Raw genomic sequence first — 11,457 nt, forward strand, 5'->3', positions numbered from 1 at the left:
CATGCACCCTGTCACTCCCAGTTACTCCCAGTTGCTTCCAGCATGATCCCAGTTCTCCAGGTATGTTCCCAGTTGGCTTCCAGCATGGCCCCACTGGCTCCCACTTCCCCCTGCATAGTTCCAGTCGCTCCCAGTTTGATCCTGGTCCCTTACAGTCACTCCCACTATGATCTCAGTATGGTGCTGGTCACTCCCACTGTGGTCCCAGTCACTCCCAGTCACTCCGTATTGGATCCCAGTTGCCCCCAAGGTGGTCCCAGTTGCTCCCAGCCCCCCCAGGATGGTTCCTTTCCCTCTCAGAGACTCCCAGTCTGAGCCCAGTATGGTCCCAGGCACTTTCAGGCACTGCCTGGATGATGCCATTCTCCCTCTGCATGATTCCAGTTCCTCCCAGTATGATCCCAGTATGAGTCCAGTCACCACTAGTGTGATCCCAGGAACTTCCAGACACTTCCAGTACGAAGCCAGTTTGATCCCACTCATCCCCAGTATGGCTGCAGTCCCTCCCACACACTCCCAGTATTATTGCAGTCACTCCCAGTATGATCCCACTATGACCCCAGCAAGGGCCCAGGTGCTCCCAGTATGATCCCAGTTGCCCCAGTTCTGGTCCCGCTGGATCCAGTCCATGTCTGGGTCTATCCCGGTGTCCCCCCTGTCCCCCCACCCCGCTGTCATCCCCTTTTCTCTCCCCACAGAGCTCCTGAGAAGGCGGTGGCCGCAGCCCCTCCCCGTGACCTCGGACCCAGCCGGGACCCCCCAGTCCATCCCCACCCGGAGTTTGGGGGGGTCGTGTGTGTCTCCCGGCCCTGTTTTTGTTCTCACATCAGCTGCCTGCTGCTCCCAGTGCTCCCAGTAAAGCTTCCCAGTACTCTGCAGTCCTGATTATTGGTGGGGAGTGGGGGAGCTCTGAAATCCTGGGCACGGAGGGAGGGGGAGGGGAGGGGGTTTGGGCACTCCCAGACTCCCAAATCCCGTGAACAGGGGGAGATTTGTTACCCTCGGTGGCTCAGAACCTCATTCCCACGTATCCAGGTCACCCCAAAGCCAAGTTCCAGGAATCCGGGACCAATCAAAACCCACCCCGAACCCCCCAAACCGCAGGCAGAGTCATCCCCAGCAGCAGCCAGTGGGAGCGAGCGCTGCTTGAACGTCATCAGTTGCTGGGCAGACCCGGCTCAAACTGAGCCTTCACCGAGATCAGCCAATCGACTCGTTTGGGGGACGCGTCGGAGCTCCGGGACACTGGATCCCCGTTTTTTCCTTCAGCTGAGCTCCGGGACCTTTGGATGCCCATTTATGGGCGCCTCTGAGCTCCCACCTCCCCCGCACCCCACGGACCCTCATAACTCCCCACCCCCGGGGCTGCAGCGCCTCAAACGACCTTCAGCCAATCAAAAAGCGTTGGCCCATCCTGCGACCAATCAGAGTGCGTCATTCTGATGACTCATCAGTTGCCGGGATAACGCGACGCTACACGAGCCCCCAACTTTACTTTAAACCAATCAGAGCGCGTCCAAAACACCCCAAAACGGCCCCGCCCGGCTGGTTTTGGGGTGTCAGCACCTGCCCGGCGCTGGGGATGGAGCGTATGCGGGGAGCTGGGGCCGTACTGGTGGTACTGGTGGTGCTGGGAGCCCCCCCGGCTGGCAGGCGAGGAGCTCTCGGGTGAGCGGAGGGGGCGGGAAGGGACGAAAGGGGGGATAAAAGAGGGGATGGGAGCCACAAAAGTGAGTGTGTGGGGGGGGGTTGGAACCCCCGGAATTAGTAGGAGGAGAGTGGGAGCCCCAAACTTAGAAAGGTGGGGGTCTGGGGATTAGGAGGAGGGTAGGAGAGGGGGAAAAGGGGGTGGGAGAGCAGGAAGAGGGGTGCCATGGGGGTCCCTCGGTGTCCCTCATCACTGGAGCCCTGCAGTGGTTCCCTGGGCCTCTGGGGGTGGGGTCGGATCTGCACTGGGGGGTCCCCAACCCCCCTGTCCATCCCCGGGGAGCTGATGGGTGGGTTCCCCCCCAGCCAAGAGCCGGTGCTGGGGCGGCCGTGGGGCAGAGGGGGATGGGAAAGGGGGATCCGGAGTCTTCTGAGCTCCCAACCTGCTGTGGGGGGCTGGGGGCTGGAGGGGGGTAACACGAGGCACCCCCTGACCCGTGTCCTGCACACACAGGGGTGTTCCAGGAGATGTTTAAATTCGAGTGTCACTTCATCAACGGCACCGAGCGGGTGAGGCTGGTGGTGAGGAACATCTACAACCGGCAGCAGTACTACCACTTCGACAGCGATGTGGGGGTCTATATGGGAGACACCCTGGATGGGGAGAAGGCGGCCAGGTACTGGAACAGCATACAGGAAAGGCTGGAGTACCTGCGGGCTGCGGTGGACACGTTCTGCCGGCACAACTACAAGGTGTTCACCCGGTTCCTTGTGAACCGCAGAGGTGAGCGCAAGGCAGAGTGGGTCCCCTCGGGAATTCCCCTGCCCCGGGAACGACCCTGGAGCCCCTCAAACCCTCCCTTGGAATCACCCCTGACCCCTCAGCCCTCCCTGTGCCCATCCCCGTGGCCTTGGGCCCCATCCCAGTGCCCCCTAATCCATCCCAGTCTCTCCCAGTGCCCCTTATTCCATTCCGATCCATCCCAGTTTTTCCCAGTGTCCCCCAGTCCATCCCAGTCTCTTCCCGTGCTCCCCCGCGTCTTCGCCCCGCTAGGGCCACGGCTCTCCCTCCCCTCAGCCAATCAGAGTGCGCCTCTCTAATGACTCATCAGTTGCCGGGCAGACCCGCAGCGCAGAGTTCCCTCTTCAAGACTCCGTCCCGGTCCTTCCCAGTCATTCCCAGTCTCTCTCATTCCATTCCCAGTCACTCCCACTCATTCTCAGTCCCTCCCAGTCATTCCCACACCCTCTCAATCCATTCCCAGTCTTTCTCAGTTCACTCCCACACCTCCCAACTCTCTTCCCAGTGCCCTCCCAGCTCATCCCCTTCTACCCTAGTCTATTCCCAGTCCCTCCCAGTGCCATCCCAGTCCCTCCTAGTGCCACCCAAACCCCTACCAATGTCCTACAAACCCTCTCTCCTCTCTCCCAGTGCCCCCAGCTCAGCACAGTCTCTCCCGTCTCTCTCCAGTGCCCCCCAGCGTGTCCATCTCGTTGGTACCGTCGAGCTCCCAGCCCGGCCCCAGCCCCTGCTCTGCTCCGTGATGGATTTCTACCCTGCGCCGGTGCAGGTGAGGTGGTTCCAGGATGGGCAGGAGCTGCCGGAGCACGTGGTGGCCACCGACGTGGTCCCCAACGGGGACTGGACCTACCAGGTGCTGGTGATGCTGGAAATCCCCCCCCGGCGCGGGGTCACCTACACCTGCCAGGTGGAGCACGTCAGCCTGGAGCACCCCTCAGCCGGCACTGGGGTACGGCCCGGCCCCCCCAGCATGGGGGGACACTGGTAGGGGGGTCGGGGTCTGAGGGTGCACTGGGGACATTGGGAGGCACTTTGGGGGGCAATGGAGAGGCTGAGGAGGAGGTTGGGGGGTCCTGGGAGGGCTGAGAGGGGCTGTGGGGAGTCGTGGGGGAGACTGGGAGGGAGTTTGGGGGAGCCTAGGAGGGATTGGAGGGAGTCTGGGGGGGCTTGGGGTGACTGGGAGGGGGTTGGGGAAGTGCCTGGGGGGCTTAAAAGGGACTGGGAGACGTTCAGGGGGTCCTGGGGGTGATGGGAGGGGGATTGGAGGCTCTTAAAGGGGATGGGAGGGGCTTTGTGGGATCCCTGGAGGGGCTGGGAAGGGACTGGCAGGAGGTTTCAGGGGGCCCTGGGTGGGCAGGGGGAGACCAGGACAGGGTTTTCAGGGGGTCCCGGGTGGTCTCTGGAGGTTTGGGAGGTCCTGACCCCCCCACCCCGGTTCTCCCCAGTGATGCCACAGAACACCGTCCACAGCAAGATCCTGGTGGGGGTCGGGGGCTTCGTGTTGGGTTTCGTCTTCCTGGCAGTGGGGCTCGGCTTCTACCTGCGGGAGAAGGTAAAGGGGGGTCCCCGGTGGTCGTGTTCCCCCTTCCCCAGAGTGTGTGTGCCCCCCTGCCCCCCCAGCCCGCTGTCACCCCCTTTTCTCTCCCCACAGAGCTCCTGAGCTGGCGGCAGCCACAGCCCCTCCCCGTGGCCTCGGGCCCAGCCGGGACACCCCAGTCCATCCCCGCCCGGAGTCTGGGGGGGCCGTATTACCCCCCGGGCCCTGCTTTTGTTCTCACACCAGCCGCCTGCTGCTCCCAGTGCTCCCAATAAAGCTTCCCAGTTCTCTGCAGTCCTGATTATTGTGGGATATTTGTAGGGGGGCTCCGAAAATCCTGGGAACGGGGGAGTTTGGGCAACGTCAGCCCTCCAAAATCCCACGTATTCAGGGCACCACAAAGCCAAACTCCAGCAATCCGGGACCTCCCAAAACCCACCTTGGACCCTCCCAAGCCGCGGGCAGAGCCAGCCCAAGCAGCAGCAGCCAATGGAAGCGAGTACTGCTTGAGCGTCATCAGTTGCTGGGCAGACCCGGTTTAAACTGAGCTCTTACAGAGCTCAGCCAATCAGAGAACGCCCTCGACTCTATTTTGGGGGCCCGTCGGAGCTCCGGGACACCCGGATCGCCAGGTTTGAGTTCAGCAGAGCTGTGGGATCCCTGGGTGCCCATTTGTGGGTTCCTCTGAGCAACCATTTGCCCCGCACCCCAGAACTCCCCACCTCTGGGGCTACAGCACTCCCAACGTCCCTCAGCCAATCAGGAAGCGCAACGTGAAATGTGGTCAATCAGAGTGCGCCTCGCTGATGACTCATCAGTTGTTGGGAAGACGCGACGCAAAATAGGCTCCCAACTTTGCCCCCAGCCAATCAGAGCGCGTCCAAAAATCCCCCGAAATGACCCCGCCCGGCTGGTTTTGGGGTGTCAGAACCTGCCTGGAGCTGGGGATGGAGCGTGTGTGGGGAACTGGTGCCGTACTGGTGGTACTGGTGGCGCTGCGAGCCCCCTCGACTGCGGGCGAAGAGCTCTCGGGTGAGCGGGGGGGGTGGGAAGGGGGGAAAGAGGAGAGAAAAGAGGGGATGGGAGCCCTAAAAGTGAGAGGGAGACGGGTTGGAACCCCCGGAATTAGTGGGAAGGGGGTGGGAGCCCCAAACTGAGCGCCGGGGGGTCTGGGGATTGGGGAGTCGGTGGGAAAGGGGTGGGAGAGGGGGGAAAAGGGAGGGTGGGAGAGCAGGAAGAGGGGTGTCATGGGGGTCCCTCGCTGTCCCCCACCACTGGAGCCCTGCAATGGTTCCCTGAGGCTCTGGGGGTGGGGTCGGATCCGTACTGGGGGGTCCCCAACCCCGCCTGTCTATCCCTGGGGGGCTGATGCAGGGATTCCCCCTCAGCCAAGAGCCGGTGCTGCGGTGGCCATGGGGCAGAGGGGGGTGAGAAAAGGGGTGGCCCCCTGAGCTCCCAACCTGCTGTGGGGGGTAGAGGGATGATGGGGGTGGGGACGGGGCACTCCTTGACCCGTGACCTGCACACACAGGGGTGTTCCAGAGGATGGCAAAGTTAGGGTGTCACTTCATCAACGGCACCGAGCGGGTGAGGTTCGTGGAGAGGCACATCTACAACCGGCAGCAGCTGTTACACTTCGACAGTGATGTGGGGGTCTATGTGGGGGACACACCGTATGGGGAAATCCAGGCCAGGTACTGGAACAGCCGACAGGACCTCTTGGAGGTCAAACGGGCTACGGCGGACACGGCCTGCCGGCACAACTACCAGATCGCCACCCCGTTCACTGTGAACCGCAGAGGTGAACGTGGGGCAGAGCGGCTCCCTCGGGAATTCCCTGCCCCGAGAACGACTCTGGAGCCCCTCAAACCCTCCCCTGGGAATCACCCCAGACTCCTGAGCCCTCCCTGTGCCCATCCCCGTGGCCTTGGGCCCCATCCCAGTGCCCCCAAATCCATCCCAGTCTCTCGCAGTGCCCTCCATTCCATTCCGATCCATTCCAGTTTTTCCACAGTGTCCCCCAGTCCATCCCAGCCTCCCTCATTGCCCCTCACTCCATTGCGATCCATCCCCGATTTTCCCAGTACACTCCAGTCCATTCCAGTCTCTCCCAGTGCCCCCCCCCGCGCCTCCACCCTGCTGGGGCCACAGCTCTCCCTTCCCATCAGCCAATCAGAGTGTGTCTCTCTGATGACTCATCAGTTGCCGGGCAGATCTGCAGTGCAGAGTTCCCTATCCTGGACTCAGCCTCCTAGTCCCACTTGGGTCCATCCCAGTCCTTCCCAGTCCCTTCCAGTCATTCCCATTACCTCTCACTCCACTCCCAGACCCTCTCAGTCCATTCCCAGTCCTTCTCAGTTCACTCTCACATCTCCCAACTCTCTCCCCAGTGACCCCCTCAGCCCATCCCCTTCCACCCCAGTCCATTCCCAGTCCCTCCCAGTGCCATCCCAGTCCCTCCCAGTGCCACCCAAACCCCTACCCATGTCCTACAAGCCCTCCCCCTTCTTGCCCAGTGCCCCCCAGCTCATCCCAGTGTCTCCCCCATCTCTCCCAGTGCTCCCCAGCGTGTCCATCTCGCTGGTGCCGTCGAGCTCCCAGCCCGGCCCCGGCCGCCTGCTCTGCTCCGTGATGGATTTCTGCCCTGCCCGGTGCAGGTGAGGTGGTTCCAGGATGGGCGGGAGCTGCCGGAGCACGTGGTGGCCACCGACGTGGTCCCCAACGGGGACTGGACCTTCCAGGTGCTGGTGATGCTGGAAATCCCCCCCCGGCGCGGGGTCACCTCCCCCTGCCAGGTGGAGCACGTCAGCCTGGAGCACCCCCTCAGCCAGCACTGGGGTACAGCCCGGCCCCCCCAGCATGGGGGGACACTGTCAGGGGGGTCGGGGGTCTGAGGGTGCACTGGGGACATTGGGAGGCACTTCGGGAGGCAATGGAGAGGCTGAGGATGAAGGTTGGGGGGTCCTCAGAGGGCTGAGAGGGGCTGTGGGGAGTCGTGGGGGCGACTGGGAGGGAGCTTGGGGGAGCCTAGGAGGGATTGGAGGGAGTCTGGGGGGTCTTGGGGTGACTGGAAGGGGGCTGGGGAAGTGCCTGGGGGGCTTAAAAGGGACTGGGAGACGTTCAGGGGGGTCCTGGGGGTGATGGGAGGGGGATTGGAGGCTCTTAAAGGGGATGGGAGGGGCTTTGTGGGATCCTGGAGGGGCTGGGAAGGGACTGGCAGGAGGTTTCAGGGGATGCTGGGTGGGCTTGGGGAGACCAGGACAGGGTTTTCAGGGGGTCCCGGGTGGTCTCTGGAGGTTTGGGAGGTCCTGACCCCCCCGGTTCTCCCCAGTGATGCCACAGAACACCGTCCACAGCAAGATCCTGGTGGGGGTCGGGGGCTTCGTGTTGGGTTTCGTCTTCCTGGCAGTGGGGCTTGGCTTCTACCTGAGGGAGAAGGTAAAGGGGGGGTCCCCGGTGGTCGTGTTCCCCCTTCCCCAGAGTGTGTGTGCCCCCCTGCCCCCCCAGCCCACTGTCACCCTCTTTTCTCTCCCCACAGAGCTCCTGAGCTGGCGGCGGCCGCAGTCCCTCCCCGTGGCCTTGGACCCAGCTGGGATCCCCAATCCATCTCCACCTGGAGTTTGGGGGGGTCGTGTGTCCCTCCTGACCCTGCTTTTGTTCTCACACCAGCCACCTGCTCCCAGTGCTCCCAGTCAGCCCTCCAAAATCCCACGTATTCAGGGCACCACAAAGCCAAACTACAGCAATCCGGGACCTCCCAAAACCCACCTTGGACCCTCCCAAGCCGCGGGCAGAGCCAGCCCAAGCAACAGCAGCCAATGGGAGCGAGTACTGCTTTAGCGTCATCAGTTGCTGGCCAGACCCGGTTTAAACTGAGCTCTTACAGAGCTCAGCCAATCAGAGAACGCCCTCGACTCGATTTTGGGGGCCCGTCGGAGCTCCGGGACACCCGGATCGCCAGGTTTGAGTTCAGCAGAGCTGTGGGATCCCTGGGTGCCCATTTGTGGGTTCCTCTGAGCAACCATTTGCCCCGCACCCCAGAACTCCCCGCCTCTGGGGCTACAGCACTCCCAACGCCCCTCAGCCAATCAGGAAGCGCGACGTGAAATGTGGTCAATCAGAGTGCGCCTCGCTGATGACTCATCAGTTGCTGGGAAGACGCGACGCAAAATAGGCTCCCAACTTTGCCCCCAGCCAATCAGAGCGCGTCCAAAAACCCCCCGAAATGACCCCGCCCGGCTGGTTTTGGGGTGTCAGAACCTGCCTGGAGCTGGGGATGGAGCGTGTGTGGGGAACTGGGGCCGTACTGGTGGTACTGGTGGTGCTGCGAGCCCCCTCGGCTGCAGGCGAGGAGCTCTCGGGTGAGCGGGGGGGGGTGGGAAGGGGGGAAAGAGGAGAGAAAAGAGGGGATGGGAGCCCTAAAAGTGAGAGGGAGACGGGTTGGAACCCCCGGAATTAGTGGGAGGGGGGTGGGAGCCCCAAACTGAGCGCCGGGGGGTCTGGGAATTAGGGAGTCCGTGGGAAAGGGGTGGGAGAGGGGGGAAAAGGGAGGGTGGGAGAGCAGGAAGAGGGGTGCCATGGGGGTTCCTCACTGTCCCCCATCACTGGAGCCCTGCAATGGTTCCCTGAGGCTCTGGGGGTGGGGTCGGATCCGCACTGGGGGGTCCCCAAGCCCACCTGTCTATCCCTGGGGGGCTGATGCAGGGATTCCCCCTCAGCCAAGAGCCGGTGCTGCGGCGGCCATGGAGCAGAGGGGGGTGAGAAAAGGGGTGGCCCCCTGAGCTCCCAACCTGCTGTGGGGGGTAGGGGGATGATGGGGGTGGGGACAGGGCACTCCTTGACCCGTGACCTGCACACACAGGGGTGTTCCAGAGCATGGCAAAGTTAGGGTGTCACTTCATCAACGGCACCGAGCGGGTGAGGTTCGTGGAGAGGCACATCTACAACCGGCAGCAGCTGTTACACTTCGACAGTGATGTGGGGGTCTATGTGGGGGACACACCGTATGGGGAAATCCAGGCCAGGTACTGGAACAGCCGACAGGACCTCTTGGAGGTCAAACGGGCTACGGCGGACACGGCCTGCCGGCACAACTACCAGATCGCCACCCCGTTCACTGTGAACCGCAGAGGTGAACGTGGGGCAGAGCGGCTCCCCTCGGGAATTCCCCTGCCCCGAGAACGACTCTGGAGCCCCTCAAACCCTCCCTGGGAATCACCCCAGACTCCTGAGCCCTCCCTGTGCCCATCCCCGTGGCCTTGGGCCCCATCCCAGTGCCCCCAAATCCATCCCAGTCTCTCGCAGTGCCCTCCATTCCATTCCGATCCATCCCAGTTTTTCCACAGTGTCCCCCAGTCCATCCCAGCCTCCCTCATTGCCCCTCACTCCATTGCGATCCATCCCCGATTTTCCCAGTACACTCCAGTCCATTCCAGTCTCTCCCAGTGCCCCCCTCCACGCCTCCACCCTGCTGGGGCCACATTCCCATCAGCCAATCAGAGTGTCTCTCTGATGACTCATCAGTTGCCGGGCAGATCTGCAGTGCAGAGTTCCCTATCCTGGACTCAGCCTCCTAGTCCCACTTGGGTCCATCCCAGTCCTTCCCAGTCCCTTCCAGTCATTCCCATTACCTCTCACTCCACTCCCAGACCCTCTCAGTCCATTCCCAGTCCTTCTCAGTTCACTCTCACATCTCCCAACTCTCTCCCCAGTGACCCCCTCAGCCCATCCCCTTCCACCCCAGTCCATTCCCAGTCCCTCCCAGTGCCATCCCAGTCCCTCCCAGTGCCACCCAAATCCCCACCAATGTCCTACAAGCCCTGTGCCCTCTCTCCCAGTGCCCCCCCAGCTCATCCCAGTGTCTCCCCCATCTCTCTCAGTGCCCCCCAGCGTGTCCATCTCGCTGGTGCCGTCGAGCTCCCAGCCCGGCCCCGGCCGCCTGCTCTGCTCCGTGATGGATTTCTACCCTGCCCGGTGCAGGTGAGGTGGTTCCAGGATGGGCAGGAGCTGCTGGAGCACGTGGTGGCCACCGACGTGGTCCCCAACGGGGACTGGACCTACCAGGTGCTGGTGATGCTGGAAATCCCCCCCCGGCACGGGGTCACCTACACCTGCCAGGTGGAGCACGTCAGCCTGGAGCACCCCCTCAGCCGGCACTGGGGTACGGCCCGGCCCCCCCAGCACCAGGGGGACACTGGCAGGGGGGGCAGGGGTCTGGGGGAGCACTGGGGACACTGGGAGGCACCTTGGGGGGTGATGGAGAGGCTGAGGAGGAGGTTGGGGGTTCCTGGAAGGGCTGAGTGGGGCTGTGGGGAGTCCTGGGGGAGATTGGGAGGGAGTTTGGGTGAGCCTGGGAGGGATGGGAGGGAGGTCTGGGGGGTCTTGGGGTGACTGGGAGTTGGTTGGGGAGGTGCTAGGTGGGCTGGGAATGGACTGAGAGGGGTTCAGGGGTGTCCTGGGGGTGATGGGAGGGGGGTGGAGGGTCCTAAATGGGATGGGAGGGGTTTTGTGGGATCCCCGAGGGGCTGGAAAGAAACAGGCAGGAGGTTTCAGGGAGTGCTGGGTGGGACTGGGGGAGACCAAGACAGGGTTTTCAGGGGGTCTTGGGTGGTCTCTGGGAGGTTTTGGGGGTCCTGACCCCCCCCGGCTCCCCCCAGAGATGCCACAGGACACCATCTGCAGCAAGATCCTGGTGGGGGTTGGGGGCTTCGTGTTGGCTTTCGTCTTCCTGGCACTGGGGCTCGGCTTCTACCTGCGGGAGAAGGTAAAGGGGGGTCCCCAGGGATCGTGTCCCTCTTTCCCCAGAGCGTGTGTGCCCCCCCAGCCCGCTGTCATCCCCTTTTCTCTCCCCACAGAGCTCCTGAGCCGCCGGCGGCTGCAACCCCTCCCCGTGGCCTCGGGCCCAGCTGGGACCCCCCAGTCCATCTCCACCTGGAGTTTGGGGGGTCGTGTATTCCCCCCGACCCTGCTTATGTTCTCTCACCAGCCGCCTGCTGCTCCCAGTGCTCCCAGTAAAGCTTCCCAGTTCTCTGCAGTCCTGGTGTTGAAGGGCAGGTACCCTCCCAAAGGGCTCCCAGAATCAGCTTATCCAAACTGTACAATGGTTGGCACCCGTTGTCTTTCTGCTTCCAGGAGTGTGTATTTTTCTGCCATGTCTGGTTCAATGTTTTCGCAGCTTAATGGCTCAAACTGTATCTGCTTTGTTTAAAGAAAAAGAGGGAAGTGTAGGGATTTTTAGTGCTAATATAGAGGATATGCTGCAGCTGTGAGAACATAACCTTATGTTTCAATTGTGAAAACATGATCTGTTGTTGTGATGACCTTCTGATGGTCCCAGGATGTGAAAGATCTCCCAAGAGAAGCAGTAGCAAAACTAGAAATACAAATAGGGTCTCAGTACCGGCTCTCAGAGTGGGAAAGGACAGAAAGAATGTTAAAGAAACAAAGCTGATAGAAGAGTATTGTTAGAAAA

The 11,457-nt window shown here is 62.3% G+C and overlaps 3 pseudogenes across 1 annotated transcript; all 3 read left to right on the forward strand.

Moving 5' to 3' along the window:
- Nucleotides 1–1,582: 1,582 nt before the first annotated feature.
- LOC126652363 (class II histocompatibility antigen, B-L beta chain-like) lies at nt 1,583–4,831 on the forward strand (annotated as a pseudogene).
- A 102-nt stretch (nt 4,832–4,933) lies between these two features.
- Nucleotides 4,934–7,533, forward strand: LOC126652361 (class II histocompatibility antigen, B-L beta chain-like; annotated as a pseudogene).
- Nucleotides 7,534–8,211: 678 nt separating this feature from the next.
- On the forward strand, nt 8,212–10,849 carry LOC126652362 (class II histocompatibility antigen, B-L beta chain-like; annotated as a pseudogene). The gene is made up of 5 exons (XR_007631956.1): nt 8,212–8,347; nt 8,848–9,117; nt 9,866–10,146; nt 10,643–10,749; nt 10,841–10,849. The product of XR_007631956.1 is annotated as a class II histocompatibility antigen, B-L beta chain-like (transcript).
- The last annotated feature ends 608 nt before the right edge of the window (nt 10,850–11,457 follow it).

The sequence above is a fragment of the Myiozetetes cayanensis genome, unplaced genomic scaffold (genome assembly GCF_022539395.1).
Source record: "Myiozetetes cayanensis isolate MyiCay16 unplaced genomic scaffold, myiCay2020 scf789, whole genome shotgun sequence".
Taxonomy (NCBI): domain Eukaryota; kingdom Metazoa; phylum Chordata; class Aves; order Passeriformes; family Tyrannidae; genus Myiozetetes; species Myiozetetes cayanensis.